At 40.4% G+C, this 15,298-nt stretch overlaps 1 protein-coding gene across 2 annotated transcripts in view; it reads right to left on the bottom strand.

Annotated features, from left to right (window-relative positions):
- The window catches only part of LOC124777577, a 40,269-nt gene extending 25,497 nt beyond the window's left edge, over nucleotides 1-14,772 (bottom strand). The window contains exon 1 of one of the 2 annotated variants that reach the window (XM_047253032.1): nucleotides 14,654-14,772. The gene's annotated coding sequence lies outside the window, so the exon portion shown is untranslated. The remainder of the gene's footprint in view (nucleotides 1-14,653) is intronic. The other variant, XM_047253033.1, reaches the window with a different exon arrangement.
- Nucleotides 14,773-15,298: the final 526 nt, after the last annotated feature.

Genomic DNA, 15,298 nt, shown 5'->3' on the forward strand with positions numbered 1-15,298 from the left:
GTTATAATGTTCTGGCCGAGCAGTGTATGAATTAAAATACAACACTCTAAATATAACGGGATGACCGCAAGAAATTTTAACGTCAAGTACACATAACTTATAAGGACACTTAATACACAACATCTAATAAAAGAAAATCACCTTCACACTGGGATAAAAACAGATATGGTAGTCTTATGCCAGAACAGCAAAAGAAAGGGAATGCTTACTCTACAGAATTTCCTAAATGAAACGACAATACCCTCAAGACCAAAAGAGTAAAAGTAGTACAGTATTCAAATTGATTCACAGTTTTCCATAAAAAAATGATAATAAAATTTCACAACACACACACACTCACTCACAGCCGCACCACCCATCCGCCCTCCACCGCAGCCCAACATTCCATTTTACCCTCTACGGCTTCCATGATCCCTCAGTCATCCCTAAAGCATTCCAGAAGGACCACAAGCAAGTATGCTACAGTTTAGGTAATGTGCGGTGAAATGTTTAGATGTGGCCTATTGAGTGGAAAAATCGCTACTATATGATTCTAGTACATGCAAAGGAACAGATGAATACATGAAAAGTACATGCAAATGTATGTAAGTGTAAAAACACACAACAATATATTTGTAAACAGTTAAGTAATTTAAATTAGCTGTTAAGAATCACTAAAGATTCCTAATTAAAATATGTACTATTTTGTTGCATATCGTAGATCACTGAAGGTGCCTAGCACGAATAGGCGAAACATGTTTGGTACATACAAATTAAACATTCAGTTGCAAAAAATGGACGTTTTTCATTTCTATATAATAAAGCAGAAAAAATTATTACTGTGGAATATCCACCTGCGATTAACCCTTTGCAGCGCAGATTTTATGTTGGAGTAGAAAAAAAAATTAAAATATTATTTTCGACTTGTAAATTCTTCTAGCAACACATTAAACATGATTTGTAATATTTTTAATTAGTGTAAACTTTTTTTTTTTTTTACTAATGGGCCCATACGGACTCAGTACTCATCCTGTTGGTACTGACATCTAGTTATCTTGTTTACACATAAGATTGCAATGGTGCCTTGTGGAACCAATGGGCTTTCGTGGATATTGCAGAAATATCGAAAACTGAAATGGGTCCAGTTGGACCCTGTGGGCTGGAAAGGGTTCAGTGAGAGCAAAAGTTCTTAATTACAGCCTCTCCTTCTGAAGATAGAACCATGGGAGTGACTACATAAACGCAGCGAGAAATCTTGTGTTGAACGTGCTTATTTGTCTACATTCTATAATCATGAAATGGCATGTAACATCAACTGTAACGTCACACTTTCCGCATCTGGCGTAGTAATCTATGAGAAGCATTACGAAGAAAGCTGTATTAATATGAAAACTGGCCTTTTTTTGTAATAGACGTAATCTTGTAGATGGAACTACAAACACAAAGCTATTTTAAGCGTTAAAGCAATCCATTCGTACGAATTTTTTCAGCACATTGGGTAAGATTTATTCACTGATACTTTGTAGCCGTGTAACGTTTATAGATCGACAAAGCAGTTTACATGAAATTTACTTTCCCATTAATGGAATTATAGCTTAACAATAATATGAAAATTTAGAATAACGTAAATTTGGATATTAGAGTACTTCCAGCGATGGTCACTGTTGTGCCGGGCTCAGAAACGAAATTTTTTACTACTCCTGCTTAAGATACCTGACCTGTCACCCCACGGCTCTTACACGCAGGTCATGAACGCGCCCGCTACACTTGCACCGCATCTGCTGGGGTAAGACCTTATCTCTCCATTACGCTTAAGCATCAGTAATAGAAGTATTTAGTTTGACTTATAGTGTATTGTAACAATTTTTGTATTAGCATTATATTGTTGTTTCAGTACTTATGCAGAACTGCACGTTCACATTTCGGGATATCTACCAGTAACAGTGGTATTGCGTTAGAAGACGTTTTTCTTTCTAGTTCGCAATGATCTGTATTCTACCATGTGCCGGCAGTGTTATTTGCAGAGCAAGATTCTTCAAGCACGAGTACTGTTCAGCCATTTCTAGATCTTCATCTGCATCTACATGGATACTCTGCAAATCACATTTAAGCACCTGCCAGAGGATTCATCGAACAACCTTCACCATTTCTATTATTCCAATCTCGTATAGCGCGCGGAAAGAACGAACACCTATATCTTTCCGTACGATCTCCGATTTCCCTTATTTTATCTTGGTGATCGTTTCTCCCTATGTAAGTCGGCGTCAACAAAATTTTTTCGCATTTGGAGGAGAAAGTTGGTGATTGAAATTTTGTGAGAAGATTCCTCCGCAACGAAATACGCTTTTGTTTCAATGATGTCCATCCCAAATCCTGTACCATTTCAGTGACACTTGTAACACCGAAAATGCAGGATGCATGGCACCTGCTGACGATATTTAATTTTTTTTAATTGTATGTAAATATCTGTAATTTAAATGCTTCTTTTAATAAGTAACGACATTGCTTCACTGTATGTGTACATTTAGGTAGAAGTCTGTTGACGTTTCATTGTATTTATCTGTGTTTTACTGTGAAACTTATAAGTTCTGGGAAAAGCCAAAGGAATTGTTATTTGCATCGACTAGCAACGATAATAGCAGTGCTTGTGCGCTGTAAAATCTTTGGGTAGGGAGTTGTTCCGCAGAGCGCGCGGAGAGAGCAGACGGGTTCCAGCGCTTGTAGTATGCGGAAGTGTGGTGTTAACGCTCTCGCAGTAGAGTGTACCATTTCGGCGGCATCATGTACACGCGTCGGCCAGATGTCTAGAGCAGGACAGTGGACGGGCGGAAGAGGCTGTATTAATTACGATTGCCCATTCCTGTAATTAGCCATGGCTCCACAATATGCTACCGTCTTCAACGACAGCAGCAGTTCCAGCAACACAGTTTCGTCGTCGGCTCCGAGTTTCGTCGTATGCACACTGTTCATTGGTAGGAAGCATTAACGGCTAACCCAGCAGCACAACTGAATGTGATTTGATGGATATTATTTATTTAAATAACAATCAGTTAAACTCAGGGCGATTGTGTCCTCATTGCCCCCAGACATTGTTGCCAAGCAGGATCCTTGTTCCTTTTTTTTCCTAATATGCTAACTGAGTGACGTAAGAAACAAACTGAAAACTTACAGCCAGTTTATTAATGAATAATTTCTCTTTTAAGAATTTTAGCCCCGGTCTATTTCAATTAACTGTTGTACAACAGACGCTTCAGTATATGACTAAAGTAAAGCTATTTCATTTTTCAAGCTTGAGGATCAATCACTGGAAAAAATCCAAATCCAAAGAAATGCATAAATTAAGAGTGCAGAAGTTTTATTTATTTTACATATAGCTTGGAGCATATGGCTGTTTGGTTTGGTACGTATTCTAGTATTTAATTCTGTTCAAGTCAGTAAAAAAGGCAAAATAAGTAATGGCAAAGAAACAAAGTGCTTGCTTTTTTTCTAAATTTCTCCGATGACGTTGTGCTGAGGTCACCGAAAGTCATTGTTCACGTAACGAAGTTCAGTACTAACATATAGTTTAACTGCATATTTTCAAATCATTACTCAATTGCCTTTTTCAAAATAACGTAACAGTGACTTCTCAGTTTCCTTTATCATTACATAGTCACTTAAAATTAGTAAAAAAACAAAAGAATCGTGGCAACCGTTAGTTGCCACGTCAGTGTTTAATAATACATATTTCTCTTTCCCATCATCTTGTACAGGATTTTGGATGTAAATTGCCCTAGTGCGCTGGCGACTGTTAATTACTGCCATTTCGTTCATTAGTGTAGCTTTTGGATTCTGTCCAGTGTTGTTCGCGATTGAATGCACAAAATAACTTTCATTTTCAAAATTATGGTCCTCTTCGGTTTAATTACTTTCATTTTTAGTATACTTTCCATCAGAAGGGTCGGTTGTACACTTTCCTCCTACTTATCGGTGTCACTTCTTCGGGAAAGATAGCCTTATACAAGTAGAAAAAATTCATTAGGCATACACGCGATCCACGGTCATATTTTATATCGCAAGCAGGATAGGTCGATTAGTAAGAGGGTGGTTACGCACTCTCTCCCATATTTCGTGGTAATTCAAAACGTGCTGCCTTCTTTAAACTTTCGATGTACTACGTCAGTCCTATCTGGTGAGGACCCCACACTGCGCAGCATTATTCTAAAAGAGGAAGGACGAGAGTCGTGTAGGCAGTCTCCTTAGTAGATCTGTTACATTTTCTAAGTGTCCTGCCAATAAAACGTATTCTTTCGTTAGCCTTCCCCACAACATTTTTTATCTGTTCCTTCTAATTTAAGTTCCTCATCATTGTAATTTATAAGTATTTACTTGAATTTACGGTCTAGGGGTAGCGTCTTTGATTCATAATCAAACGTCTTCGGTCCCGGGTTCGATCCCCGCCACTGCCTAAATTTTGATAAATAATCAGCATTGGCGGCCGAAGACTTCCGACATAAGAAGTCAGCCTCATTCTGCCAACGGCCTTGTCAAAGAGGGCGGAGGAGCGGATAGAGGTTCAGGGCACTCTCTTGTCCTAGGGGTGGGAAATTGCCCCTAAAGGCGGAAGAATCAGCAATGATCAACGACATGAGGATGCAGAAGGCAATGGAAACCACTGCATTAAAGACACGTAACGTGTATCCACAGGACATGTGGCCTGTAATTGAAGAAGTGTCATGATGATCTCTCCATTGGCAAAAGATTCCGGAATAGTCCCCCATTCGGATCTCCGGGAGGGGACTACCAAGGGGGAGGTTACCATGAGAAAAAGATTGAATAATCAACGAAAGGATAACGTTCTACGAGTCGGGGCGTGGAATGTCAGAAGCTTGAACGTGGTAGGGAAACTAGAAAATCTGAAAAGGGAAATGCAAAGGCTCAATCTAGATATAGTAGGGGTCAGTGAAGTGAAGTGGAAGGAAGACAAGGATTTCTGGTCAGATGAGTATCGGGTAATATCAACAGCAGCAGAAAATGGTATAACAGGTGTAGGATTCGTTATGAATAGGAAGGTAGGGCAGAGGGTGTGTTACTGTGAACAGTTCAGTGACTGGGTTGTTCTAATCAGAATCGACAGCAGACCAACAGCGACAACGATAGTTCAGGTATACATGCCGACGTTGCAAGCTGAAGATGAACAGATAGAGAAAGTGTATGAGGATATTGAAAGGGTAATGCAGTATGTAAAGGGGGACGAAAATCTAATAGTCATGGGCGACTGGAATGCAGTTGTAGGGGAAGGAGTAGAAGAAAAGGTTATAGGAGAATATGGGCTTGGGACAAGGAATGAAAGAGGAGAAAGACTAATTGAGTTCTGTAACAAGTTTCAGCTAGTAATAGCGAATACCCTGTTCAAGAATCACAAGAGGAGGAGGTTTACTTGGAAAAGGCCGGGAGATGCGGGAAGATTTCAATTAGATTACATCATGGTCAGACAGAGATTCCGAAACCAGGTACTGGATTGTAAGGCGTACCCAGGAGCAGATATAGACTCAGATCACAATATAGCAGTGATGAAGAGTAGGCTGAAGTTCAAGACATTAGTCAGGAAGAATCAATTCGCAAAGAAGTGGGATACGTAAGTAATAAGGAATGACGAGATACGTTGAAGTTCTCTAACGCTATAGATACAGCAATTAGGAATAGCGCAGTAGGCAGTACAGTTGAAGAGGAATGGACATCTCTAAAAAGGGCCATCACAGAAGTTGGGAAGGAAAACATAGGTACAAAGAAGGTAGCTGCGAAGAAACCATGGGTAAGAGAAGAAATACTTCAGTTGATTGATGAAAGGAGGAAGTACAAACATGTTCCGGGAAAATCAGGAATACAGAAATACAAGTCGCTGAGGAATGAAATAAATAGGAAGTGCAGGGAAGCTAAGACGAAGTGGCTGCAGGAAATATGTGAAGACATCGAAAAAGATATGATTGTCGGAAGGACAGACTCAGCATACAGGAAAATCAAAACAACCTTTGGTGACATTAAAAGCAACGGTGGTAACATTAAGAGTGCAACGGGAATTCCACTGTTAAATGCAGAGGAGAGAGCAGATAGGTGGAAAAAATACATTGAAAGCCTCTATGAGGGTGAAGATTTGTCTGATGTGATAGAAGAAGAAACAGGAGTCGATTTAGAAGAGATAGGGGATCCAGTATTAGAATCGGAAATTAAAAGAGCTTTGGAGGACTTACGGTCAAATAAGGCAGAAGTGATAGATAACATTCCATCAGAATATCTAAAATCAATGGAGGAAGTGGCAGCAAAACGACTATTCACGTTGGTGTGTAGAATATATGAATCTGGCGATATACCATCTGATTTTCGGAAAAGCATCATCCACACAGTTCCGAAGACGGCAAGAGCTGACAAGTGCGAGAATTATCGCACAATCAGCTTAACAGCTCATGCATCGAAGCTGCTTACAAGAATAATATACGGAAGACTGGAAAAGAAAATTGAGAATGCGCTAGGTGACGATCAGTTTGGCTTTAGGAAAAGTAAAGGGACGAGAGAGGCAATTCTGACGTTACGGCTAATAATGGAAGCAAGGCTAAAGAAAAATCAAGACACTTTCATAGGATTTGTCGACCTGGAAAAAGCGTTCGACAATATAAAATGGTGCAATCTGTTCGAGATTCTGAAAAAAGTAGGGGTAAACTATAGGGAGAGACGGGTCATATACAATATGTACAACAACCAAGAGGGAATAATAAGAGTGGACGATCAAGAACGGAGTGCTCGTATTAAGAAGGGTGTAAGACAAGGCTGTAGCCTTTCACCCCTACTCTTCAATCTGTACATCGAGGCAGCAATGATGGAAATAAAAGAAAGGTTCAGGAGTGGAATTAAAATACAAGGTGAAAGGATAGCAATGATACGATTCGCTGATGACATTGCTATCCTGAGTGAAAGTGAAGAAGAATTAAATGATCTGGTGAACGGAATGAACAGTCTAATGAGTACACAGTATGGTTTGAGAGTAAATCGGAGAAAGACAAAGGTAATGAGAAGTAGTAGAAATGAGAACAGCGAGGAACTTAACATCAGGATTGATGGCCACGAAGTCAATGAAGTTAAGGAATTCTGCTACCTAGGCAGTAAAATAACCAATGACGGACGGAGCAAGGAGGACATCAAAAGCAAACTCACTATGGCAAAAAAGGCATTTCTGGCCAAGAGAAGTCTACTAATATCAAATATCGGCCTTAATTTGATGAAGAAATTTCTGAGGATGTACGTCTGGAGTACAGCATTGTATGGTAGTGAAACATGGACTGTGGGAAAACCGGAACAGAAGAGAATCGAAGCATTTGAGATGTGGTGCTATAGACGAATGTTGAAAATTAGGTGGACTGATAAGGTAAGGAATGAGGAGGTTCTACGCAGAATCGGAGAGGAAAGGAATATGTGGAAAACACTGATAAGGAGAAGGGACGGGATGATAGGACATCTGCTAAGACATGAGGGAATGACTTCCATGGTACTAGAGGGAGCTGTAGAGGGCAAAAACTGTAGAGGAAGACAGAGATTGGAATACGTCAAGCAAATAATTGAGGACGTAGATTGCAAGTGCTACTCTGAGATGAAGAGATTAGCACAGGAAAGGAATTCGTGGCGGGCCGCATCAAACCAGTCAGTAGACTGATGACCAAAAAAAAAAAAAACGGTCTTTAATTCACTACGGCCTTAAATTCAGTACCTGCCGTAGAGCTGGTTAATAACTTCTGTTCCCTCATTCATCTCCATTTTGTGAATTTCCGTCTCAAATAAAATACGTTTACATGCAGACTGAATCGACAAACGGAAATTTGCAACAGTTCTCCTGTTCAACAGGTAGGTGCACTAACCACTACGCCACCCAGGCACAGTGGTTTCGTACAACTGCGCGGACTACCTTAGCACACCTCCCTCCTCAATCAAAATTCTCATTCACGCCTCAGCCCACTTGGTATTGTCCTTGAACTAGAAGTACAAATATATTGGAATGGCACCTCGGCAGTGAACGAAAAGGGGGGATGCTGCCTGGAACATAGGCATAGGTGCTTTTAATCAAATGAAACTATTTTATTCCAGAGACCTTTTCAAGTCTCAATAAAAGAAGAAATGAAAATTTGTACCAAGTCCGGAATTCGAACCCAGGTATTCTGCTCACTACGCAGATGCGCTAACCACTAGGTCACGTGCAGTTGGGTATCATTACTGCGCCAGGGTGGCGTAGCGGTTGGTGCACCTGCCTAATAGTGAGTAGTAGACCGGATTTCGAATCCTGACCTTGGTACAAATTTTTATTCGTCCCTTCTAGTCTGCACATGCACGTTGTTTCAGAAGTGACAGTCAAAAATTCACGCATGTAAAGTACAGGCCAAAAGTAGCTAAAAAGGTCCTGGGTCCACAAATCAACCGTAGCGTGGAATCGCATTAATTCGAGGTGAGAGCTACCTGTAACGCCCCCGGATTCTGCAGTATTCACGTTGGCATCTCAAGATTTTGAATCGACAATTTGTTTGTTTACGCATGCGCAACTACTTCCCTTTTCCCCCTACGTGCACTGTGCCGTATCGGCGCCACAATTAATCACAAAGCGTGAAGGCACCATGGACAGAGGTTACATCAGTGAAGAGTATGTTGACATGCACTTCTTGTATGATATAGCGAATAGCAGTGCCCTTGAGTCTCCATGATTGTATGGAGAAGCTTTTCCTCTCCGCCGGCTGCCCTTCAGGCGCACATTTAGCTGGCTACATCAGCGCCTTAAAGAAACCAAGAATTTCGCACACCATGTACGAGAAAGTCGACCCCCATCCATAGCAGCCGGTGCTGAGGAAAGTATGTTACGCATTGTACACGAACGTCCGAGTATTTCAACAAGGAGGATTTCTACCCAAGAGCGTCTCCTGAGTCATAGCAGTGTGTGGCGGTGCTCTATCCATATCATCTCCAGCGAGCGCAAGCCCTCAAAAACGCGGAATTCCCGCCGAGAGAAAATTTCTGCCAATGGATGCAGTAACAGTGTACCCAGAATCCCCTGTTCACAAGCAGTATTCTGTTCACGGATGAGGCTCGATTTACCCATGACAGTACTCTTAACTACCATAACTGTCACATTTGGGCCGAAGTCAATCCTAACGCAATACAAGTATCACGACATCAGAAACGTTATTCGTTGAACCTCTGGGCAGGACTGCTCGGAGAACACATAATTGGATATACTTGCTACCACAGAGACTAACCGCACAACAGTACATTCGGCTTCTGCGCACTGTACTTCCAGACGTACATGACGATGTTTCACTGAACCGACCCCTGAACATGTCGTTCATGCATGACGGTGCTGCAGCACTTTCTCTTTTACGAGTGCGCCGGCGTCTAGCTCGGACGTATGGTCAACTTGGGACAGGTAGAGGAGGGCCTGTGCCATAGTCTCCAACGTCTTTGGATTTAAATCCCAAGGAGTTCTGTATATGTGGTCATGTCAATAGTCTGGTCTGTGCTACCGAGGTCAACTCTCTTGAGGAATTACGCTTGCGGATTGAAGCAGACTTCCAGCATTTACAGAATTCCCAAGGACTGTCTGACAGAAGTCGCAACTCAGTGAAGAGACGAGTTCAATGTGGCATTCGGACGCACGAACTAGATTTAGAACACCTGTTTTATCGTTCCGATATTCCAAGTATTCGTAGACACCGATGAACCGAAACGGAAAATGTGTTGTATCCTGACAACAGTTTATTTGTGGACACATGTTTGTTGGAGCTTTTTAGCTACTTTTGGCTTGTACTTTCCCTGTGTGAATTAAACTCCCTGTATACGTCACAGATGTTTGAGAATTGGAAAAGTCTCAGGAACCATGCAATTTCATTTGATCAAATAAAATAGCTTTCCTTTAATCATCTGGAATCTCAAATCGGTAGACTTCACCTGTAATTAGGTTACTTTGTCCCTGTTCTCGCGTACCATAAATTTGCTGCCTCTTTCACGTGTGCAATATTGTGTGCAGTAATATTTGCTAGTCTTGGTTTACTGTGGAATATAGTCTCGAATCTATTGCTCCACGTGGGCTTAAACTGGAAGGATATTATCGTTGCTCACCGAAAAATCTAGTCAATGTTAGTTTTTTTTCGTTTCATAGCACTTTAACCTGGTTAGTGAACACATATACTTTCACCATTTCCGTCAATTTATTGCAATCATGCCGTTTCTTAAAATTATTGTTTTTTAAGCCTTGTTTATTTTAGATCTTTCTTACGTGGAGTGATTTCCGAGGCCACTCGCCATCATTCGGAATACAGCTTTTCCTCTTACCCCCTTAGCGCTTAGCCGACCGCGGTGGTCTCGCGGTTCTAGGCGCTCAGTCCGGAACCGCGTGACTGCTACGGTCGCAGGTTCGAATCCTGCCTCGGGCATGGATGTGTGTGATGTCCTTAGGTTAGTTAGGTTTAAGTAGTTCTAAGTTCTAGGGGACTGACGGCACAGATGTTAAGTCCCATAGTGCTCAGAGCCATTTGAAACTTAGCGCTTATCAGATCCAAGAGAGAACTAGTATTTCCCAAAAACCCAACATAAAGAAACAAATAACTGTATTCCTGTAGCTCACGTCATTCGAAAGGGCTAATGATATAATGCATATGCGTTATAGAGAGTTCAGTCGATGATCATTAGCCTTAAGCTACTACCAAATCCAGGACCTTTCGCTTTTTGTATTTGTAGTACATCACAGGAAAATTAATTATATTCAATTATCTGTTCTGGATTAGCAATATTGTGATGCTGCTAGTCTCCACAGGGTCCCTAGTTATTTACGGGCTGGATTCATTACACCGTTGCCCTACAGAAGACAGCAGGTCTTTCTTGCTCTTCTATCACTTTTCTTTTAACGAACTTCGAAACACAAGTCTATTTTCATCCTGTAATTCTCCCACGTTTATGAAACAATACAAAGACGAAGAGTGAAAGAGACTTAAAGTATTTCTTCTTGTTTTTTGTTCGCAAGGTATCACTACATTATAATTCTGAAGTAACGTGAGGAGAGTACTTGAAATTTTTATCACTGTTAAGTATGTCATTGTCTCAGTGTAAGACTTAGGAATATTTGAAGTGTTTCAGATAGTTTTTATCATTGTTTATCATTTATCATTAATGTTGTTTACTTACTTTGTACAGGAACACGACACAAACTGAACTGAGTAGTCCATACGCATGTTCGAAATATTTATTTGTGCAAGACCATTTGCTATTTTCATGAACTACTTATTATTCAGAATGTCTCAGACTGATTATTTGAATCGACAGTGACCTGGGGCAAAATTTGTCGTTTTTTTTTCTCAAAACCATTGTGAATATACGTCAGTTTAAATTTCGCAGAAGTGAGTTATCTATGAAAACACTATGGTCAGCCTCTTCTAACTATAACACACAATGAAACTGACCCCTTTTCATTTTTCTTCTGTATTGTATTTAGTGATAATGGTTGTATTTAGTATTGCACACTTTTCTTTAATTCTGATTGATCTTCTTGTTGAAATTCTAGAGAGAGAGATTATTTTCACCTGTCATGATTAATTTTCGTTGCTTGCGACAGGTTTTCGGAGAAATATTTCTGTCTGCCTTTCTGTTACAAAGATTCCAATTACACATTTCTTCTGCAGAGGCAAATGGGTGATGCAATGTGGGAGTAACTCCCGTTTCATCAATGCCTCAGCAGCCTGCTCAATAGACATGTCCTTTACAGAATATTTGCTTCCCGATTTTAGCAAAATAACTGGTACATACTTGGCATCCCACACGCGTATCGCTTGGGAAAACTACCTTGGTGACGCGCTTGCCCTTCACGATGTCGGAGAATTTTCAGTGTGACACACTAATTTCCTGTTTACCCCATCTTGTCTTTTTCCTGTAGGTGGAGAGGAAAAGATTCTCTAAGAATATACTCATACTACCAACTCTGAAGTAGACCAAGGTGTTGCTAACAATGGCAGGGCTCAGAAATGAATTTTTTTACTGCTACAGATAAAGATACCTGATATGTCTCCTGACAGTCACTTGCCTCGTTGCACGTACGCACAGATCACAAGCACGGTCACAACACTGTCACATTTCGGCAGCTACCTGTAGAAGGCTCTGCACTTGGTAGCAGCGCACGTGCTATGGTTCACATTCTGAAAACTTACGTGACACGATTCTACGTCCCCTAAATGAAAAGTCAAACAGTTGCTTTATAGTTTCAAGTCACTAATTTCCTATGATGTCAACCATGTCTCACGCTGTTTAAATGTTTCTAACAGGTAAGAGAAACATGCTTTTGCGAATCATGAAAAAGAACATTAAATGTCGTTTTCGGCTAGTGTTTAAACAAGTGATTATTACAAATCCTATACCAGTTTATTGACAGTCATCTAAGCAGTTCTAAAGTATATTAAAGGTACACGAAATATTAAATATCTTCCCATAACATACAGTGGCAATAAATTCACATATACTTAAAGCGTTTTACTCGACTTCAGACACTGCTTACAACCTGTAGATGACTTCACCCGGTGTTGCATACGCAACATTCTATTGCAACATAACGGTTTCTCATGACATTACTTATCACAGTATAATCAGAACAGTAAATAGCATAACGAGAATAATAAGGTTTCGAAGAGGTTTTCTGTTTATGCAGAACTGACATTTTGTGTAACATGTGCTCACTATAGTAATATTACCTTTAACATCAAATTAGGAGCGTAGACAGAGCAGGGTGGTGTGAGCCAATCCTGATTTGTCACAATTTGCAGCTCATCTTCCGAAAAAAGAACTCCTCTCCTCATTAGTCTTAAGCATCAGAGATAGAAATATTTAATCTAGCTTATAATTTGTTGTAACAATTTTCAATTCAAGGTATTGTTTCCCTATATCGTTGCCTCAGTATATTTTCAGAACTCCGCATTCACATTGTAAGAGTCGTATTTCGTTAGAAGTCGAGTTCGTCTGGTTTGTAATGATTCGTGTTACACGAAGTGTTATTATTCAAACATGGAGAGTAGCATTCTTCAAGTACTGTTTACCTATTCAACGCAGTACCTGTCGCACAGTTTGTTAATGACTCTACTCCCTCATTCATTTCGTTCTTTATGAATTTCCTGTTTCAAATAAAGTAACTTTTCTGCAGTGTTTTGAATCTCTAGTAGGGAAACTTCACCCAAAAGTAGCCTATTATATCCCTGTTCTCGTGTAGCACAGGAATTCCTGCTCTTTTTACGCACGCCTTAGTGTGTTCAGTGATATTTGCGAGACTCGAATCTAGCCGTCCACGTTGGCACTGATTGCAATTGTATGTTCGTTGCTTTACGAATATTTACTCGTTTCAGAACAAGGATTTCCAGCTTGCAATATATTCAGAGCATCTGGACGAGGTCAAGTTTTAAAAGCAATTATTTGTAATAAATGTACAATTCCGCACTGAAAATTATTCGAAGCATTAATTAGAACACTACCACACGTTCGAGATAAATCAGAATTAACGTGAAGTGCATTAGTTATACTTTCTGGAGACTTTCGGGAAATGCTTCCAGTTATCCCAGAATCAGCTTTAGCAGATGAAATAAATGTGTGTTTGAAGCAGTCACCTCTTTTTGACCAGACTGAAGAACGCTAGTCAACAACAAAATATGGGAGTTGAATTTTCCAGCGATGAAGCGCGATATTTTGCCTAAAAACACAAACTGATGAAGTGCTCTCCCATTTGATTGTATGATTGGCAAAATTGAACTTAAAAACACACTGACGACCCTCCAAAGCTTCCCTACAGCTCTAAGTATGTACTATCAGATGATTTGCGTAGGTTAACGGTAATAAATTATATACACAATCCTTGCTCGTGAATCAATCTGTCTACTATAGAAAATCATATAAAGTACTACAATAGTTACTGGGCTTCGTCTGAACATAAATGTGGCAAAATTGGGGAACTTTAATTTATAATATGTAGTGATCGTCAACAGTCCGGATGAATAGACAGATAAAATTTATACGAATATTGTTCAAAATTACACAGATACAAATTGGTTGTTTGAAAGAGCCAGGCTAACTGTAAGTAATGGAGTAGTTGATGATATTAATATTTAAAAATTCAAAACAAGATTACTGGCGAGGGAATAATATACAAATCAATTCGACTCAGTGCCTGGCGTAAATGAAAGTTTGTTAAATAATGACAAATTGTCAGTAGGAAATATGCTATCATTGTGTTTGCATATTAATCTATTACGTCACGATCGCTTAAATACTTATAAAATAATTACATAACCGGTTACGGCAAATAGCTTCCATCTTCCGATGTGATAAGACCCACTACACATACTGTATAACTCGTATGGTTTGGGGTGTTCATTTACGAACATTGTCTAAAGGTAAAATGGCAAAAAAAGTACAGTTTGTTTGCTCGCATTTTAATTTGTGTGCGTTGATTAAGAACGCGTGCTATAACTCCGATTATATGTTGCAACAGCAACAGAACACAGTGACATTAGCAGTGAAATGTTTCAGCAAGAGATGGATATTAACAATAAAACGATATTACATATCTCTCGATTTCTGTTTCAGCCATAGCTACTGAAAATAGCTTCACTCGGAAAGCAGTAAGAATAGAGCTTACGGCTACTGCTGTTTCCTCTCCTCGGAGATTAGCAAGGCGTCCGTACGTACTTCGGAACACTGCAGCTGAACGTGAGGCTCCCACGCTGCTCCCTGTGCGCGCACTAGACATCGACTGCGCACGCGCCCCAGGCTGTTGAGCATGTCCCCTGTTTATATACTGCGAGGGAAGGTGACAATTCAATATGCGCGTTTCCGAGAACGGTGGTACAAAGATATCTCTTTCCCATGCGGTTGGGTCCCAGCCCACGACTGGCTCCATAATTACAGCTCACTCACCGTCACGGGTTACACAACAGCAAACATGCCCTGTGTAGCAGAGACGTCAGCAGCAGATTGGTATGAAGTCCGCTGGTACAACGAAACACACAGCAAGTAACAATGATATCGCGCGGTTCGTCAGTCTACAGATAAGAGTGAGAATAGCAGAGACTGGCGATCAGGGAAATGCTTTACAGCTTTTTATTTACCCGCCGCTTGCGCGAAATACCAGTGAAACACGCTCTACTTCAGCATGAAGAAACACAGCGTGACGAAAGCATTACCTCCGTAATCCACACTAGCCCGGCAGTCAGAGGATTAAAACAGATAGGCTGAACATCGTGGTGAGCAAGTTATGTTTAGGACATAAGTATCAGTCTTTTCC

This window comes from Schistocerca piceifrons, chromosome 2 (assembly GCF_021461385.2).
Source record: "Schistocerca piceifrons isolate TAMUIC-IGC-003096 chromosome 2, iqSchPice1.1, whole genome shotgun sequence".
Taxonomy (NCBI): Eukaryota; Metazoa; Arthropoda; class Insecta; order Orthoptera; family Acrididae; genus Schistocerca; species Schistocerca piceifrons.